The 21201-nt window shown below is 39.7% G+C and overlaps 1 protein-coding gene and 1 long non-coding RNA gene across 13 annotated transcripts in view; one reads left to right on the top strand and one right to left on the bottom strand.

Moving 5' to 3' along the window:
• The window catches only part of LOC311630504, a 123776-nt gene extending 105609 nt beyond the window's left edge, over positions 1 to 18167 (bottom strand). The window contains exon 1 of the long non-coding RNA XR_014796389.1: positions 17439 to 18167. This is a non-coding gene — a long non-coding RNA (uncharacterized lncRNA). The remainder of the gene's footprint in view (positions 1 to 17438) is intronic.
• Positions 1 to 21201, top strand: part of TRPM3 (transient receptor potential cation channel subfamily M member 3) — a 662437-nt gene that overhangs the window by 294334 nt on the left and 346902 nt on the right. The window lies entirely within an intron of this gene.

A 21201-nucleotide genomic window follows, 5' to 3' on the forward strand; every position in this document is an offset into this window, starting at 1 on the left:
ACAATTTTATTTTTACTTTGTGCTTTTCTGCCCTTCAAATGTTTTACAAAATACATCTTCTGTTTTGTTAGTCAAAAAGAAACATTATTTTTAAAAAACACTGTACACAGAATAATTAACCTAGAAGTTCATTGCCTTCAATTTTTTCGCAGGCCACTGGAAGGAATCCTTGACCTCTACTGACATTTACTGTCAGGTTCTAAGCCTCTGAGGTGTGCGCTCAGTCTATCTTCAGAGTGCTTTTGTACAGTGGGAATTTTATGGGCTGACAGGACTGCTTTAATGCTTCCATAAGTTGAAATATGGCACCCTAGCACCAACCCTTAAAATCAACTGAAGGAAAGAGTTTCTCCAAAGTTTATCTGTAGAACACTATGGATGGATGAATTATAGTAGTTAACGTGGGGGTACAGAGAGGTGAATAAAGGCTGGACACTGTGGTGATATGAAATAAAAGGGGGAACAGAGGCCAGGAGAGAATGGCAGGGGGTGAAGCTTTAGAATGGGCTACAGATAGGAATAGATGATTTGAAGAATAAATTATGTTCAGTGGTAATTTCCCCCTCTTATAAGAAAAAAAAGTAATTTAGTAGGCAACATCCTTCAGTGCTAATCAGCAATGACTTATCAGTGTTTGTCTTTTTTTGCCCAAACTCCAAGTTATTAATTAGACAACAGCATCAAATGTGACCCTGCTGTACATGTAAGGCCTTGGGGGAGGCCACTCTGCCCCCTGTTGTCACACACAATATCAGCAACAACTTAAAGAGGCCACCCATCTGCCAAGACCCATTTATAAAACATTTGCAGAGAGTCTGTTATTTATGTCTGGGAAGGCCTGTGTCATGGAGTTTGTTTCCATTTCAAAGCTCAAGTTAATGGGAAATTTCTTGGAAAAGTCTGTGCAGAATTCATTTCTTAGAACTGTGTCTCCTGGTATGAAGATGCGACCACACCTTATTTCTCAGGAAAGGTAGGGTTCCGCGAACTAAGTGCCAAGCTCTGCCATAGGCATGTTTGCAACATTTTGAATAATAAAAGTCACAAGGTTGAGCCTTGCTTCGATATTATTGTCATCAGGTCATAAAATACTATACTTCAGTGAATTTTTTTTCACAAGACTGAGTTTTATAACTTTAAAATGTCAAAGTTTATTTTCTCTAATTTGAAACACATGGGTAGGAATATTTCTCAAATATGTGACACATTTCTGTCCCTTTTGATGCAAAGCATTGTTCTCTAGGTATTAGGGGGTCACCACTGAGCATGAGAGAAGTGTTGATGTGTATGCAGCATGTCTCCTACACTTAAGTCCCAGACTCTGTGCTCAGTCAGGTTTTGTGTCTGCACTTACATTTTTCACCTTTTCCCTTACTGTCCCTCTTCTAGATATCATGTCTTACCCTTTCCAGTGTGCCAGTCACAGGCAGGCTATGTGAATTTTGGTTACTTTTCTTATTTTCCTGGGTTCCAGAATAGCTTCAGGTAATTGAGGTGATTACATGAATGTTTTTTAGATAAGAGACATTTTGCTATGAGCAACAATAGATGTTTTTAATGTGTGTGTGTGTGTGTGTGTGTGTGTGTGTGTGTGTGTGTGTGTTTAATGAATTCACTGAACTTAATGATATACCTCCTAAGTATTTAGGATAGCTTAGAAATATTTTGAAATGTAAGATGAATGATTGGGTCAGAGTGCTGTGATTGCATAGGCCATCGGACTATGACTTAGCCATTTGGTATGAGTCTATTAGTGTCAGCACAGACGTTCTTCTAATCTTCATTTCCAGAGCTCTCACTCACCCATTCATTGGTTCATTCACTCATCGAAGTGGTATGTAAGAGGGATTCATTTTGTACTTGTAAGCGGCAAGATTTCTAGTTTATGGAGACTTAAGAGGGAACAGGACTTCAAAAAATATAAGCCTGAAATTTTTTAAACCAGTTAAAGGCATGTTTAATAATTTAGCACAAAAAGTCTCCTTTACTTAACAATCCTACTTAAGCATGATTTCTTCATCCATTAGCTTGGCGATTCTTTGGGGGTGATAGACATTTACAATAAAACCTAGTTTTATGACGGGGATCATTATTACAGAGATTGGGACAAATGTCACCCATAAAGTATCATAAAAGATCTGATATACCAATTGCTTACAAGCCCTAACACAGTAAGGGTTGTTACAAATAAGCAACCCTTGCTAGACATTTTGCTTCTAATTCATCTTGTTTAAAAGTAGATTTATCATTTTTCTCAAACTAGCTCCTCTTCTTAATATACTTACATATTAATTCCAGTTTTTGAACAATTGCAGTATGCCACACCCTACCCTAGGCACTTGATTCCAGCCTGCAAATTGTTATGGGCTAGAAAAGAATAACAGTAAATCAGTCATTACACTAAGGATCATTTTGTTTGGGTTATGTTACATTTTTTACCTTTTAGGTTATGACTCAGAAACTCAGCACTTTATGCAAGTGTATTAAAACTAATTTTTAAAAGTTTCCTTGTGGGAGCTCCATTTTCTAAGAATTTTTCATGTTTACTGGCTGTGGCCTCATTTTGCTCATCATAACCTACCTTTGCCTTCCTTCTTATCTTTTCAACCCAGTTTGAGCTCTTCTCATTTCAGTGGGTATGCTGTGCTGCCCTTCCATTTCAGATCTTCCCTTGATCTATATTCAGTGACTTACAGCCTCTTCCACAACTCTCCCATTTTGTCCTTCTTATTCACTCCTCCAGATTAAGCATCCACAATGTTGGCTTGAAAGAATGTCTATGGTGATCCTGCCAGAGGAATGCCAACCATCCTGCACTGCACTGAGGCTACCCTCAGCCTGGCTCCAGCCTACCTGCCCAGCTTTATCTTGAACTATTTACTTAAACACACCCTCTCTTGAGCTATCATACTCTATTCATTATCTCCTCAGTGTGCATTTGTGCACATTATTAACTCTGTCAGAAATGCTCTACTATCTCAGAGCACTGAATACCAATAATTCTCATATTTCAATGTAGATCCTTCCTGTACAGTTGTTTAGATCCACAAAGGTTTTTTTTTTCCCTTTCTAACATCATGATATTAATTTGTATTTTTTAATAGCACAGTTATCACTTCATTGTACTGTAACATGCGATTACACACCTAAGGCTGTCGGTTTCTGGACATCAAGGACTAGGTCACCTTTAGGATATGGCACATGCCTTGCATGAATAATATTTATTGATTAGTAATAAATATTTATTGATTTCACAAACTAATTCTAACTGTACACAACAAAAGTGAAGACATTTTATTGATTCAACTCAGTGAGACTGTCCATAAGAATAGAATGTCAGGCTTCCCAGAGATGTCAAGTTTGAGAGTGGTAGTAGTCTCCCAAGTGGCAGTTCATGGGGCAGAGTAAGTGCTGTGTGATAGGAATTAAGACCTGCTTCGATAATATGACCAGAATGGCTGGGTTCCAGAGCTAGAAGACCAGTAGAATTGTTTGATTCTGTGCCAGTTCTATTTTTTGTGTGCGTGCCAGTTTTTATCATCAATATTTCATTGCTGTTTTTCTCTCTGGGAACATCAGAGTAAGTATATTGAATCTTCATTTACTCAAAAAAAATGAAAGTATTTAGTAACCAAAATCGATAGTTTTAATCATTGTTCCACCTGGCTATAGTGAAGCTGCCATAAGCTTTATAAAATTCACTTTTATGTAGTTTTCTAGTATGTTTATATTGATAATTCTTGTACTTAGCAGAATATAAAATATTAAGAAATGACTATTTTTTGCCTGGTCTTGAATAATAAGTTGAAAGCATTAAAAAAAGACCATTCTGACCAGAACTTTGACTGGCTTAGCATAAAGATATAAAACTGAAATGCCCTTAACACTACCTTATTAGACTTATACAATCTGCATTTTAATAAAGGGCACGTAGATTTAAACTGTAGAGCAGTACAAAGTTGGCTTACTGAACTCCTAAAGGTAAGATGGCAAGTCCAGGGCAGTGGCACTAGGGATCCCAGTGACTACTAAATATTTATTATGAATCCTCATCGAAAGTTGGTATATGTCTTTATATTTTCACTAGAGGCCTGGTGCATGAAATTCATGCACTTGCCCTCTCGCAGTCTGGGAGCCCTCACCAGCACTTGCCAACCATAAGCCAGGCTTCTGGCTAAGCAGTGTTCCCTCTGTGGGAGCTCACTGACCACCAGGGGCAGCTCCTGCATTTAGCATCTGCCCCCTGGTGGTCAGTGCATGTCATAGCAACTGTTCTTTCCACTGTTCAGTTGATTTGCATATTAGCCTTTTATTATATAGGATTATCTAGCTGTGGATCACAGTGCACATTTCTAGACCTTAGAGTAGTGAAGCAACTGCAGAGGCAAGAATTCCCCAGAAGCAGGGAGTCCATTTCCAGTCCATCCTTGTAAACCCCCTTCTGTGGTCAGAGGCAAAGCTTTGATTCCATGGGCCTCCCCTGGCTTTTGGATCACAAGGTTGTACATCCTGGATCAGGGGTCCCCAAACAACTCCCACCCCCATTTCAGTGATTCACTAAGAATATACATAAGACTCTTAGAATCATGCTCATGGCTAAGATTTATTACAGAGAAGGACACAAAGGAAAACAGCAACAGGCAAGTTGCATGGAGTAAAGTCTGAAGGAAACAAAGTATAAATTTCTCTGAGTTCTCCCAATGGAGTCACGGAGAATAGGCTTATCCCTCCAGCAATGAGTTGTAGCAATATGTGTGAAGTGTCTACCAGGAAAGCTCACTAGGCACTCAGTATCTATGGTTTCTATTGGGGATTGGTCACATAGACATCCTCTGCTGAGCACAAACCAAAATTCCCAACTCCTAAAGAGAAAAATGGGTGCTCTGCATAAACTTTATTATTTTCTCAAACAGTTTAGGCACAGAGAGCCACTTGTATTGGTTCTGGGAGTGGTAGGAACATTCTCATTTTCCAAGTGTCCTGATGCCACCCAGGGATGAACCTTGCAAAGAAGACTTTCTAGGGATGGCCATCTCAGGTCTGCTATGCTGACTCTTCCACACACTGCCCCAACCCCAGGTGCAGTTGCATTTCAGGATTATGTGATTGGGATGTCCTAAGACACGAAGTTATCTCTATCCTTATTCATTTAAGAAGATAACTCATTCTACATGGCCCTGCATGTCATGGCCTCTGTCTCCCTTCTCCAGCCGATCTTATGACCCTGCCCTCCTGTTAACAGGAGATCAGCCGCACTGGCCTTCCTTCACTTCTTCCAATTAAGTGGTTGTAGTTCTGGACCACACTGTACACTGCACCTAGTTGAGCCCTGTGCATCCTTCAGCTCCTACCCTGGCAATCATGGATTGAGAAATATCTTCCCTGACCCTTCAGAGGACATAAGGACCCATTTGTTTCTTTCAGAATAATTGGTTCTCCTCCTCAGCATCAATGCAGTTGTAATTAGATACTTACCAGTACCTTTTAATTTCATACTTGTCTTCCCTTTAGATTTAAGTTTCTTCATAGGACCAGGATTGTGTCTATCTTTTCTTCAACTGATTCCTATGGCCAACCAGTACTTTTTTTTTAAATGAGAGAATATGTTTCATTCACTTTCAGTGCATTGACAAATAAAGCATGGCCCCATCACAGATAAATTTACTACCTTGAACTGAAGGCAGATACCCAAATACGTAATTAGGATACATGTGCTAAAGGTTGTGGTTCATGCTCGTGATTTCGAATCCTACTATCACAATGTAAGAATTGTGTTTTCACAGAGTTGCCTCCTAACACAGTGGCTCCCCAGGAGAGCTTAGGGAGTCAGATGGACCTGGGATTGAAATCTAGCTTTGAAATTAACTTATTGAATGATGTTGGACCAGTTACTGATCTTCCAGGAGACTTCTTTTTTCTGTCTTTAAAATAAGGATACTAAGCCCATCTTAGGAGTTGAAAGAATGGTGCAGTAAAATCAAACATATGAAGTACTGAGCACAGTGCCTGGCACATAGGAAGTATGTAGCAAATGGTAGCCATGGTCATGGAACTGGCAAGCTGGATGGGTGCTTCGAGGTCACACTCTTTCCTCCCACCTAATCAGGGAGTCTCTTTTATAATTTCCTTCCACTCATCAGAGTTCTGTTAGAAAGCCAGTCCCGGGGAGCTCACTTCTAGAAGGAGCTGATCCAGCTCCAATGGTGAGTGAGCTCTTGCATGTATTGCCTGCTGTGACTTCAAACCTTAGGTGTCAGTTCCGTTTTCTAAGGCAGCACAGTACAAGCCTGATCCCTCATCTACATTTCAGACCTTTAAATGCCTGAAGACAGCTGTCAGGTCACACTTAGACTCCCTTCTTCTAGGCTAAATATCTCTGGTACCTCAACCAACCCTCCCATACTATACTTTCCAGACCCTTCTGTTTTTCGGACTCCTTGCTATCTTAACTGCATCCCTCTACACATGCTCCATTTGGGTAGTGAATCAGCCAGGATTCTTCAGAGAAGCAGAACCAAAATTATATATAGATAAAATTTTTAAGGAATTTGTGTATGTGATTGCCAGTACTGGCAGTCTAAAACCTATAGGGCAGGCCCTGGCAGGCTGGAAACTCCAGCAGAAGTTGATGCTGTGGTCTTGAGGCAGAATTTCTTCTTCTTGGAAGACCTGTTTTTGCTCTTAAGGGCTTTACTCCATTCAGTAAATCTTACTGACCTATGTGATCAATGATCAATTACTCGAAGTCAACTGATTGTAGATGTTAATCACATCTACAAAATATGTTCACAATCATACTCAAGTTAGTGGTGGATGAAATTCTGGGTTAATATAGTCTAGCCAAGTTGACAGAAAACTGTCACCAGCAGGATACTTAAATTATGAGGCTATGACTATGCACAAAGTTTTTATCTTTTTTAAAAAATATATATTTTATTTATTTTTTACAGAGAGGAAGAGAGAGGGATAGAGAGCTAGAAACATCGATGAGAGAGAATCATCGATCAGCTGCCTCTTGCACACCCCATACTGGGGATGGGCCCGCAACCAAGGTACATGCCCTTGACCGGAATCGAACCCGGGACCTTTCAGTCCCCAGGCCGATGCTCTATCCACTGAGCCAAACCGGTTTTGGCAAAGTTTTTATCTTTAATATTAGCTAATACTAGCTAATATTAGCTCCTTCAATCTGAGAACAACTTTTATTAACCTTTAAGAAATATCCAGACCACACCACTTATTTTAATTGTATATATATTTAATACATTTGCCAGCAGAAGGCCTGAACTTGCTACAGAAGCTCCTGATCAGGTGAGAGGGTGCCTGACAACAAAGGAGAACCCAGATTGGAGGAAGGGGTGGGAGTGGAAAGGACTCTGTCAAGGACCCTGAAGGGAGGGCAGGAGACAGTTTTCTCTGACAGGCTCCTGCTTTGTTTTCAGAGCAGCTAACATACGCCTCGCCATCACCAGTCCAGGGCTTTTGTTCGCATGTCCCTAACTGCCACCTAAGCACAAGCTACAGGCATAGTACTAGTTAATAATGACTCTAGGTGTTACTTCTCCTATAAGATATTTACAGCCTAACAGGTGACTCTTGAAATCTGAAAACCATGTCATAGAAATATATTTATTGCAGCAAAAGTTTAGATTTTAAAGACAAGCAGGGAGGGGCTATTTTTGGAAACTGGCACAAGATTCACCAGGTGGAACAGCTGTGCCCGGCTCTCCATTCCTGAAATCCATTCACTGTGCCTGTCCAGAGACTGACCTCTCCCAGAACTGCTGATGCTCCATTAGCCTGCAGGGCCAGCCCTCCTACCTCTAGGCAGCTGTGCTGCCTCTGTCCCTGATTTGGTTTGCTGATTCCTGCATTAATATCAAGAGAGAATGAGCAGCTGAAAACCAGCAGGAGAAAACAAAAAGAATGGAGCATGTGACTTCAATAAGAGTGTAAGCCTGCAACACCCATCAGTCAAGTCTATAGATTTGAAGATGCTGCCAGGTGGCTGCACAACTTGCTTAAAATACAGATCTAGTAACTTCTGGGAAAACTCTCGGGTTTGTGCTGGGCTGTGCTTTGGGTTCATTCTGTCCATAAGTAGTATCAGTTTGTAGTGAAGTGTTTTTCACAGTGTAGGCTTTCCACACCATTGGTGACTCACAAGATAATTTTAGGTGCCGTGTGGATGGTGCTGATTTATTTTAGTGCATATGCTTGTAAGGTGTGACATAAATTTGTATTTATTTTAATGCATATTTTAAAAGTATAACCTGCATTAAATTATATAAAAGTATAATCATTGCATACTGCTTAAGGCAATGCAAAGGTAAAAATTTGACTCTAAAGAAAAATGCTAAGTAAATGACAGACAGTGGGGAGACATGGTAAAAGTTCTGACAATGACCTGAGAATGACTATAATTAGAGATTACATATCCAATGACAAAAAGCTGGGCTTTATTATCATAGCTTACTTTAAATTTCAGCCCCATTATGGCCTCTTTAAGGTCTTACTCTTTTCATCCATAAAATGGAAATGACACTATTTAACCTTTAGGATAGGTTTGAAGGTTAGAGTTAATAATATGAAGTAACAGGAACATTATAGGCACTTCATAAATAGCAATTCTTGCTTTCTGTACTTTAGATCTATTAGAAGAAAGTGGCATACATATAAAAAATAAAAAAGAGAGGGAGAGGGAGAGGGAGAGGGAGAGGGAGAGGGAGAGAGGGAGAGAGGGAGAGAGAGAGAGAGAGAGAGAGAGAGAGAGAGAGAGAGAGAGAGAGAGAGAGAGAGAACAAAGTGTAGAGACCTAGCAGTAAAACACAAAGATGGAAAACTATTCTGTGAGTCTACATTAGTGTAATTAAACAGTAGTTTAGCTAACCCTGTTTAGGGTGATTCATTATCTGATATTAGCTTCAAATACAAAAGCAGAATGAAGCCTGGCCATGTGTCTCAGTGGTTGAACATCCACCTTTGAACCAGGAGGTCACAGTTGGATTCCTGGTCAGGGCACATGCCTGGGTTGTGGACTCTATCTCCAGTAGGGGGCGGACAGGAGGCAGCCAGATTCTCTCTCATCGTTGATGTTTCTTTCTTTCTTTCTTTCTTTTTTTTTTTTTTTTTTTAATATTTTATCGATTTTTTGCAGAAGGAAGGGAGAGAGACAGAGCTAGAAACGTCGATGAGAGAGAAACATTGACCAGCTGCCTCCTGCACACCCCCCACCTGGGATGTGCCCACAACCAATGCACATGCCCCTGACCGGAATCAAACCCGGGACCCTTCAGTCCGCAGACCGACGCTCTACCACTGAGCCAAACAGGCTTCGGCTCATCGTTGATGTTTCTGTCTCTCTTCCCTTCTCCCTTTCTCTCTCTGAAGTCAATATAAACATTTTTAAAGCACAATGAGAATACAACAGTCAGGGTGAGGCCGCTAGACCCCACTAAAAGTAGATTCAGTGGTATCAAAAGATTCATTTAGAGATGCAGAGAGGAGGGGCTGACAGCCCCCTGGCCCTTCAGATATGGACTCCTGCTTAAGTGGAAGTACTGAAAGGGCCATGGAAATGCCATCCTTTGTCAAGGGTCTCATGAGCCCATTGCATGGGTGTTTGGAGACTTAATAAAATGAAAGTGACATTCAAGACTGAATTGTTGATCCCCTTTATTTTGTTGAAATCTAAAAGAAAACACTCAGATCTTGTCACTAAGTTCTCAAGCCTCCAAAGTATTTCTTCTCATCCTTCATCCATCTCGGTCAATACACTGATATGCTTTCCTCACCCAGTTCTGGAATGTGGATGAATCCAAGTCACCTAGGGCTGCCATAACAAAGTACCACAAACTGGGTGGCCTAGAAAAATACTTCTTTTCTTGCTCTTCTGGAGGATAGAGGTGTCTGCAAGGCTGGTTTCCTCTGAAGTCTCTCTCCTTAGTTTACATATGGTGCCTCTTCCTGGATATTCACTCTGTGTCCATCTGTGTCCAAATTTTCCTTCTTTTAAGGACACCAGTCATATTGTTTTAGGACCCTCCGTCATGAACTCAATTTAATCATATCTGTAAGACCCTATCTTCAACATGTAGTCACATTCTGTGGTACTGAGGGTTAGGACTTTAACATGTGAATTTGGGGGTACAAAACTTGGCCCATACATATGTCCATGAACCACTCTTGGAAAGAAAGTATTCACATTGTGACCCACTAATTAGACAATAAGCTTCATCTTTATCTCAGTGAACAGTGTTTAGCCTCCATATATTTGCAGTGTATCCTAAGGATTATCCTTAGGATAATTATCCTTCTCTGAAGTTTTGAAATTAATAAAACTAGATTTTATTTGAACAGATTATAAAAAGATTATGACAAGAGACAGCACACTGTGATTGATGTGTCAATTGCCATTCACTGCTAATGAGTGCTTTGTAAACACTGAAGTATAATAATGTATTCTTCCTCAGTTTTTCTAGCTCAATTCCAGTTCCAAACATCCTATTTTAATACTCCTTTAAACTTGATTTGAGTCATGGCTCTGCCACTGGCTACTTGAGTGGTTATGGGCAAGTTTGCCCATCTAGGTCTCAGTCCATTCTTGAGTAAAATGGGGATAATAATTACCTGATAGGGAGGCTAAGGGATGATACAATATATGACTTTGAAGTACTATGTACAGCGCCTCAATACATGGAACAGGCACTCAATACATGCAAGGTGATATGATAAGGCTTATTTGTATACAGAGTATATGGAAAAGAGGGTAGCTTCTTAGATGTTAGATTGGGAAGCAGGGTAAAGGAAGGAATGGCCCCCATCAATTCATGTTCTCTGTTAGGAGCAGAAACTATTCTAGTATGATTATTCCCTAGTCATACTTTAAATCAACTTTCATTTATGAGCTCAGAAGGACACACTCATCACACTCATATTGAGCCTCAGCCCATGTAATACTGTCTTCAAATAATTCACATTAAAATGTGACCTCTTCTGACTTTTATATACATCATCATTTCCTTCCAGAGAGCTAGCAGGAAGACTGGGGATTCTATTTTTTATATATATTTCAAGGCAAAAAGCATGAAGTACAAAGTGGTATTGCCAGGATATACATTCATTTGAATTCTGATCCAGCTGAAGCTGCCCTTTTGGCAAGGTGGGTGTTCACTTGAATATTTTCTAGCCACTCATAAGCCCTGGCTATAAAGATATATAAGTGAAAAGTAAGAAACTGGACACTTTTTCTTTGCCCTCTTGATTCTGTTGGTCATCTTGAATACTTTTCTAGGCATTGTATTAGAATATTTAAAAAAAAAATTCTTGTTTAAAATATTGCATATAGTGTTATATATGCCTCCTTTTTTCCTCCATTGACCTCTCCCTAGCCCCCCCCCCATGCCCCCAGCACATGCCCTCTCCCCCCCACCTCCCAGTGCCTGTGTACATTGGTTATGCTTATATGCATGCATATAAGTCCCTTTGGTTGATCTCTTACTACCGCTCCTCCCTACTCCCCCCCCCCCCCCCCCCCGCCGCCTTCCCTCTTTCCCTCTGTTCGATGCTTCTCTTTCTCTGAATCTGTATTCTGTATTTGAAATCTTAGGGATACATGTTATTTCTTCTATTTGATTCTCTATTGCCAATGGTGTCTATCTTTAGACTGCTTCTTGAATGTATCTATATCTCTGTTGCATTGACTTTACCTTAAGTTTCCACTAACCTTACCAAGATTATTATTTTTATATCTAGTTTCCTTGACATCATTCTCTCTCCTCTCCGGTCCAACCACTTCCCTGATTAAGTTTCTTAAAATGTAACTCTGTTCAACCCACCACTTGAAATAGCAAATATTTAGTCAGCAGACTGCCTCCCAAATGGTTTAAGCACAACTGAAATCTGGCTTCCACATAACTAAATAGAACTCTACCGCCTCAGTTGTGTTGCAAATGATCCGGAATCTCTGCTTAAACTACAAATGCAGTCAAAATGTATTGAGTGCTCACTAGCTGCCAAACATTGTGCAGAGTGCTTTATTTGCATCATCTTTTTAAATCGTTATAATATCTCTGTACGAAATTGCTCATAGAATGGAAGGGGGGGATGAGAAGGTTAAGGGGTTTTCCCAATGTCACACAACTGGGAGTCACGGAGCTGGGTTTTTACTGTGACTACAAAACCATCCTCTGCCCCAATCTGTGTTTGTTCAAATCATCAGGCTTTTAAGGTACACGTGAAACATCTCCTCTAGTAAAACTGCAAGCTCCTTTATTATTGGGACCATGGAAATGCTAACCACGTATGCTTTTATTACTCATACAATTTAGCATAGTGTTAGCTTCACAGTAGGTACTGTAGGTACTCAATAAATGTTTGATAAATGAATGGATGGAGCAGATGGTTTCAGCTGAAGCACAAAATAAAGGTAACAAGCAAAGTGGTACCTAATGCTACTGTATGGACTTATATAAACAAAAGCTGAGCTAAAGTAAATTTTATTTTACTTCACGATGACCTCAGTCTACCTCAGGGGCAGAATAAACAGGTTCTGTGAATTTTATGAGTTCATACCCATAAAAGAACATTACTGATATGTGTCCTCCTATAAGAGGGGGTAGAATTTCAAAGCTGGCATCCTGAATAATCAAGATGGAAAACCCTGCATGTGGGGGGGGGGGGAATCGCAAGCCAGTCAACAAAACCAGGCTGCCACTCTCATGGGGACCATTATGTTTGCTTAGCATCCACACAACTTACTGAATTGTCTTGGGCATGCCACTTCACCTCTTCCAACACAGTTTTTCATCTCTAATGCAAAGAGGCTAGTGACAATAATAAGAATTAACACCATTTAGATGCCAGATATTATTAAAGACTTACATATGTCAACTGTGGATACACAGCTAGTATGAGGCAGAGGTATGCTTTAAACCTGATAACTGAATTTAAGCCTTAACATTACCATTTTAAAACCCTTTTCAGCTCTAAAATTCAATGATTCTCCCATAAGTTCTCTTTGATTCTAAAGCGCTTGAGTTGGCTGGAGGATCTTACACATCAGTGTCTGAAGCTCCTTCATCCTGCTTTGTGATGTTTGGCCAATAGTAAGCATTAATTATTTTTGTACTTCTAGCCTTTGGGGAACCTTCTGGAGAGATCTGAGGCATTGTGTAGCCTGGTCTAGCTCACATCTGCTGAGGGCATGCTGGCCAGGGACTGTGAGGAGGCAGAGCAGACACCAGAAAGAAGCTTCTGTTGCCAACTCCATATCACTGAGACACAATTTGATACTTAACAGAGCTGAAATAACACACTTTTGTCAAAATTAGGCAGTGGATTTGTAGGTGTGTTTTATATACAATATACAATGAGCAAATTGGCATTCATGCCCTGTGACCATAACCTTGGGAAACCTTAAGGTTTGAGGGCTACAACCTCTTTGTGCGTGTTTATTAATATTTTCATTTCTGGAACACTACTAAAATGTATTTTAATTTTTATTTATCTGGATGACATTAATAAAATTATATAGGTTTCCAATAGATAACTTTATATTATATTGTCTGTAAATTGTATTTTGTGCTCATCACCCAAGATCAAGTCTCCTTCCTTCACCATTTATCTCCCCTTACCCCTCTTCTACCTGTCCCTACCTCTGTTTCACTCTGGATATCAACATGCTATTGTCTGTGTATGTAAGGTTGTGTTTTCTTCTTGTTTTTTATGTGTTTTTTTTTGTTTGTTTTGTTTTTTTGCTTAATCTCTTTACTTTTTTCACCCAGCCCTACAATCTCCCTCTGCTCTGACTGTTGTCAGTCTGTTCTCTGTATCTATGAGTCTGTTTCTTTTTTCCCCCATTAGATTTCACATACAGGTGAAATCATATAGTATTTGTCTTTCTTTACCTGGCTTATTTCACTTAGTATAATACTCTTCAGGTCCATTCGTACTATCACAAAAGGAAATATTTTATTCTTTTTTTATGTCCAAGTAGTATTTCATATATATGTGCATACCACTGGTTTTTTATCCACCCATTTACTGATAGGTACTTGGCTATTCTAAACAACACTGCAGTGAACAGAGGGGTGCATATATTCTTTTGAATTAGTGTTTCGGGGTTTTCAGGTATATTCCTAGAAATTGAATCGCTGGGTCATAAGGCAGTTCCTTTTTAAATGTTTTTAAGCAACTCCATGCAGATGACCAATACACATATGAAAACATGTTCAACATCACTAATCATCAGATAAATGCAAATTGAAACCACAATGAGATATTACCTCACACCAGTCAGAATGGCTATCATTAATAAATCAATAAGCTATTTTGAGACACAAGAAGCACTTAAATGAATGTGATGAGAAATGAGATGAGATAGTGCTGTATACGCGAGGATAATGAGGTGGGGTGAGTTAGCTTGAAAGACCCAGCATTGCACAAATATCTGCAAAGGTCAGTGTGGCTCAGGCTTCAGCCACACTCTTATCTGCAGGAAGTTGACATAGATGGCCCTCAGGTCCCTTCTACGTTGCTCATTGCAAGATTCTGAAAATATAATACTAGGCTAGACGACAATTTTCCTTATTTCTCTCTGTTCAATTTTTTTTCATAGTATGGTTCTATAAAGAGATATATTGCTTTATTGATTATGAAACTTCACATTCATCACTAGTGTGAAGAGAATTACTGAGAGCCACTTTGAATAGGTATAAATGTTGCTTTGTCACTTGATTTTTTTTTTTTTTGCAAAAGTATAGTTTTTCACATGGATGTATGAGAAGTTCAAATTATGTGGCGAAAATAAGTTATGCTTTGCTTGTGCACTGAAGAAAGCAAATGACGGTAACTTGGCAGTTTGCTTCAAACTCTTTGACACCAGGAGTTGTAATGTTTTATAGATGGTTATATGGTTTTTGGTTCAATTAGTGAATAGAGGTGGAAGTAAGCTCTTGTATGGCTTTCATGTTTAAAGTTTTCTATAAAATAATTGTAATGAGCATTAGTTATTTTCCTATTTCAATAGTTAAAGGTCATAAAACATAGAGTGCTCATGTCCCCAGTCCCACCTGCACTCCCTTTGCAGAGATATAACTAAGTGGTCATGTGACTCTTTCCTATTGACTTGGGTCAAATCCTTGGAATCCTTTCTTGATACAGCCAATCAGGAAGCTACACCAGCTAATAAGAATTAATACCCAAGCTGAGACCGGTTTGGCTCAGTGGATAGAGTGTCGGCCTGCGGACTGAAAGGTCCCGGGTTCGATTCCGGTCAAGGGCATGTATCTGGTTGCAGGCACATCCCCAGTAGGGGGTGTGGAGGAGGCAGCTGGTCGATGTTTCTCTCTCATCGATGTTTCTAACTCTCTATCCCTCTCAATTCCTCTCTGTGTAAAATCAATAAAATATATATATATATTTTAAAAAGAATTAATACCCAAAACCCTATTGCTGTTCCAAGATTCATCCCTATAGAGATCCAAGAAATAGATAGGGGATCTACATACAGCACATTGAATTTTGTATGATTTGGATTAATGATCTCTTACCTCTTTTGCTTACTTTTACTGTACCTTTACCAGCTACTTTGGAGACACTCTCTATGTAACCTTGGCCAAGTTTCTTACTTTATCTCATTCCTCTAGTATAAAATATGGCTCATTAACATGAAGCAAAATTGTGCTGTACATTTTTGCTGTCCCCTCCACCCCCATGATATAGATCCAACCACCAGTGATAAAATAGTGTTGTCTTTATACTTTCTACTTTACCATGCCCAGCTTTCTTCTCATTCTGACTTGATTATTCCATTGTCAGGAATAGATTTCATTAAGACATGTAGTATAGGAGCAGGTGAGATATGCTGATTTGAGCACTAATAGGGATGAAATGAAATGATAATTAATTTTCCTCCTATTCTCTTGATGATATGACTGAAATAAACACTAAAATTATGTCCTGTAATACTCCATGGTGACAGAGAAAAAAAGCCAAATATTATATTGGCCTCAATATTCAGAGCACATTTGACTAAATATCCCCCATTTTCCTTTCTGTTCAGTATAGTTTTAACAGGAGAGTCTCCTATGTGAGTGTGGGTGAGGCAGTGGGTGATGGAGGGGGGGGACACTGAACTTAGGATCAGAATACTTTTGCTTATGTGTCAGATTCATATCTGACTACCTGTGTATCATTGGGTACATGGCTTATGGTTACAGTCTCAGCTTCCTAACCTTTAAAATGGAGGAGAATGATAGTATCAACCTCACAGCAATGTTAAAATGAGATAGTGAATGCGACTTAGTAATGCATTGAATAAATTGCAAAAACACTTACACATGTTTTATAGTCTTAAAAGAGATTGAATAAAGAAGATGTAGTACATATATACAATGGACTACTCAGCCTAAAAAGAAGAAATATTGCCATTTGCGACAACATGGATGGATCTTGAAAGTATTATTCTGAGTGAAATAAATCAGTGATAGAAGACAACAACCATATGATTTCACTCATACGCTGATTATAAAACACAAAGTAACACATGAACAAGTAAAACAAACTCATAGGTATAGACAACAGTATGGTGGTTGCCTGAGGGGAAGTGGGGTGAAAGGAGGATAAAGAGGGTGAAGGGGACCATGTGTGGTGTCAGAAGACTACACTTTGGGTGGTGAGAGCACAATAGTGTATACAGATGTCATATTATAAAGTTGTACACCTGAAATCTATATAATGTTACTAACCAATGTTACCCCAGTAAATTTAACTAAAAAAGAAAAAAAAAAGAACTGGCCAGAGTCGCTGATTGAATGCAAACCAATTAAGTAGTAGAGGCTGACACCACCACCTAGTAGAGTGTACTTTGTTCAAAGAAAATCTTACGGTAGAAAGCCAACAATTAAGACATTTAAAAAGAAGCTGCCCAGGTTAAAGAGGAGGATACCCAAAGCCCAGTCCAGTTACAACCCACCTTATCCCTGCATCTCCCTTGGCTACTAAGACCAAGAGAGAGAGGCAGTTTTCTCAGACTCTCACAGCTGGAAAGAGGAAGGAATGGGATTTTTAACCTCAGCTGCTGGAACACCGATTCACTCTTCCATTATACCACAGAGTGGCAGTTCAGCAGGGCCAATCCAATATGCCTGTAACGACAGGCAAATGAAAACTGGCTAAGTGCCAATCGCTTCAACCTACTCAACTTGTTCACTTCTTTCCTTCCTCTCCAAACTCGGGCAACATGTAAGCCCTCTTACTGTCCTGGGCTCTGTGGAGCTGTCCCTTCCCCCCTCCTTTCATGAACAAAACAAGAATTGGTTCATTTGTTTTCTGAACAAGTATAAAATGATATTTTAGGAATTAAAACTCACAGTTCAGATTCGGAGAATGTGAGGACATCGTTATCCAGAGGTTCCCATGCTCTGAAAGTTGAGTACTGACCTCTATGGCCCTGTATGCTGAGCATTGTGGCTGGTGTGGCTATCATTGGTGCAAGTCCAGAGCCATACTTCTAGAAGAGGATCGTGTTGCTAAGGCAAGTCAGCACCAGCTTTGGGTGAGGACTTCATAGTGTGCCTAGTGATAAAAAAAAGAGAAGTGAGATGGAGCCATTTATAATGCCCGTGAAACATGAGCAAGAATGGTGCCAAAGATGTCAGTGCAGCAAGATGTGGTAGAGAGAGAGGGTCCTCAGCCTGCTCTGTGGGAAGGCTCACGTGTCATGTTTCCCTGGAAGTGAACGAGCGTGGCAAAGCTGTCTTATGAGACAGAATTTAAGAATGTGAGTTTGAAGGGAATGGATAATTTTCCGATGCTTTCATCTCGTAATGGTTAGCATCGGCCAGAATGAAGCCAACGCTCAAGCTCCTGATGAAAAATCATATGTCGGCATTACATTAGCAATGAGTGGCTTCCAGTTGCTTTAGTTATTTAATACCCCATGGAAATCCATCTTGGCATGCCTCTCGTATCAGCATCAAAGTGAGATTTTTCCTCTCTGAGGCAGTCTCAAAAATTGGACACTGTTTTCCAGTCCCCTGCAGTTTCTAGGCAGGGGTGTGATGGTCTGCAATTGCTCATCCCCTTTCAGGGCAAGACTCAGATTCTAACTCCCACATAAAGCACAGTAGATTCAAATTACAGAATCAAATGAGGTTAGCAAGACAATCCCCTATCCCCCCCGTCTCTGGGAGCAATAAATAGCGTGCCTAGAGAGGAAACAGAACCAATGGGAATTCTCCTGATTTATTTGGTAAGTAAGAACTATAGGATAGTTGCTGAAAGCGCACACTGCCCAGCATGCCTGCTTGAGGAGGTTGGGCACTGCAGGGATGGCCAGTGAGTGAAGTTTTTAAAACTTCAAGGATGTGAGGCCAGTCAGGCTGCCCCTAGGTGAAGTCTGACCTTCTGGGCAGTTTTGCCTAAAGTAGTTACATAGTTTTTTGACATAAAATGAGGTAGGAAATTAATAACTTGATGCACTAAAAAGGTAAAAGGTAGTTTGAGTCATCCTTTCATTTAACAAATATCTTGAGTACCTATTCTCAGTACAAAACTAATCTAGATTGTGTGTAGATGGGCTGATAAAAATATTGCTGCTTACCTTTATAAAAAAGTGTTAATAACATACCAGATTAAATGTCTATACTAGAATTGAATAGTGATGTGACTGGAGAAAAGATGGGATCATTCACTCAACAAATGCTTATTAAACACCTACTGGGTGCCAGGCACTCTACAAAAATGTTTGAGAATGTGAGAATCAATTTTTTTTGCTTTTAACACACTTTTGTTCTATAGGGATGCAGCCATTAGACTTGCATTTGAGAGGCAATAGTTTTCTTCAGCTTTTGCATATGTGAAATTTGCAGTTGTATAGTTCTGACTGTATGGCAGATTTAGCAATTGCTACCTTTCACTGATAATGAAGGAATGAGTTCTTGCATATGGTGACCCAGCAGCCCAGGGCATGTCTTTTTTAGATAGTGTTCAAGTAAAAGAAGGGAATAAGCCATGTGTTTATACTAGAAGCCTGGTGCATGAAATTTGTGCATGTGTAGGGTCTGTAGGCTTGGCTGGCGATCAGGGCTGATTGGGGCCTTCCGGCTGCTGGCCAGGGCCTTTCTTCTGGCTGCCTGCTGGGATCTTCCTTTTTCCGTGCCGCCCTCTGGTGGCCAGTGCATGTCATAGCAAGCGATTGAACTCCTGGTCAATCTCCTGAGGGAACACTTTGCATATTAGCCTTTTATATGTATAGATTATCTAATAGATAGCCAAAGTTGCAGACGTTTTGGGCAGGATCCTTCCTACCAGAAGATTTTATTCCCTACATAAATGCAACCTATTAATTGAATTATTTTTAACACTATTTGTGCCATGTCTAGATTTCTTAATAATACATCCTGATTCTGGGGTGCTTAAGTAAAATATTTTATAACTAGAGGCCTAGTGCATGGATTCATACACCAGTGGAATCCCTCAGCCTGGCCTGTGAGGGTCAGGCTGAAATAAGCTCTCCAACATCCCCTGAGGGGTCCTGGATTGTGAGAGGGTAGTTCTTGGGTGATGTACCCTAGAATTGGGCTTCGACTTCTCTGGTTCCAGTTGTGTCACCTGAGAACCACAGCTGCCAAGTCACCGCAGCTTGGCAGCTTCTGTGTTGAGTGTCTGTCCCCTGGTGGTCATTGTGTATCATAGCTACTGGTCGGATGACTGAATGGTCAGATGGTCACTTAGGCTTTTGTATATATAGATGATTTCAGGAAGAAAAGTATTAAAGTTTTCTTACCTTATGCTCAGTTAAAGCTAGAGTATTTGGATGTTTATAGAAAAACTGAACAAATATTTTAAAAATGAAGGTCCACAAATGATTAACAAGCACTATATTTATACATCTAGACAAATATAGATATATAAAAGTAAATGTATATGTATGGTGTTCTTTATAGTAATTAAGGTGCATAGTAATTCCTACTAGTCACTAATAATCTTGATGCCAAATTGCCAGGATGATAGCCATGTATGAACTTCTTTTTCCAATTAATTTGAGACCCATTCCATCTATTGGAAAGACATTTTATTAAATTGATTTTTACACACACACACACACACACATACACACATGCACCACATGACATTTTTTTTCCCTAAAAGAGTAGTCCTGAGGAATTCATCTTCATAAAACTCTATAAATGCAGCTTATATTTTACCTTTAAGATATTATGAGGGTTAGTTATTAGGGATTACAAGAATACAACTATTTTGGCATATGTATGAAACTCATGTGATACTTGGTGTCTACTACTATAAAGTATTATTTTGAGCATTTCTTAAGTAAATGTCATGACATTTAGAAAAAAAAATGTACCACAACTATGAAATAGCAAAGGCCAGATAGACTATTAACTCCATTCCATTCAGATCTGTCTCTTATTCTGTACCTCTTGGTAAAAAGCTATTCAATATATATGTTGCTTTAGCAACACCTTCAAGTCATGGTAAATCCACTTTAAATTATAAAGACCTGACAGTAGTGTGTGTAGTTACTTTTCTTTTTCCCACCTTCCTTAGATTACTAAGAGGATACCTCCAGGGGGGGGGGGAAAGTCTCACAAAGTGAGAACTTGTGGTCAAGGATAAAACTAGAAACAGACAACAAATTACTCATAGTCTGGGAAGTTCTCTTGGGAGAGGGGAATGTGGACCCGATAACAATATTTAGATGCTTGAAATAGAAGTGCCCTTTCTTTGCCATTTTATGGGCCAACTAATTTACTTTTTCCATCTCTAAGGTAGTGAACATTAAATTTGCCTTTAGTTTCTTATTTAAAATCTTACAGAATATTAAACTGCAGAGAGACATTCCTGCAGTGTTTCCCACTTTGGGTTCCTCAAAAAAAAAATTCCTACAGGATGCTCTGAAATAAAACAGTGTGTGGTCATGCAAGTGCAGGAGATATCTCAGGCTACAGACCCTCCTGGAAAATCACATATTAATAAATGGGAAGATCTAGAAAGTGGTATAATGAATCCTGTTCATTTTTGTTTGTCAGATTTCCCTCAATTATGTGACCACAGAACCCGTGATATTATCGGCTGTAACAGCTGTTCACTTCATCAGAACTAATGTTGCACAGTACATTGAGCTCTGCAGGAAGCACCCCTTCAAGTGTTCTTCCCTAATGGCCCCTTCGCCTGCAC

This window comes from Pipistrellus hanaki (genome assembly GCF_964339955.1).
Source record: "Pipistrellus hanaki genome assembly, chromosome: 11".
NCBI lineage: Eukaryota > Metazoa > Chordata > Mammalia > Chiroptera > Vespertilionidae > Pipistrellus > Pipistrellus hanaki.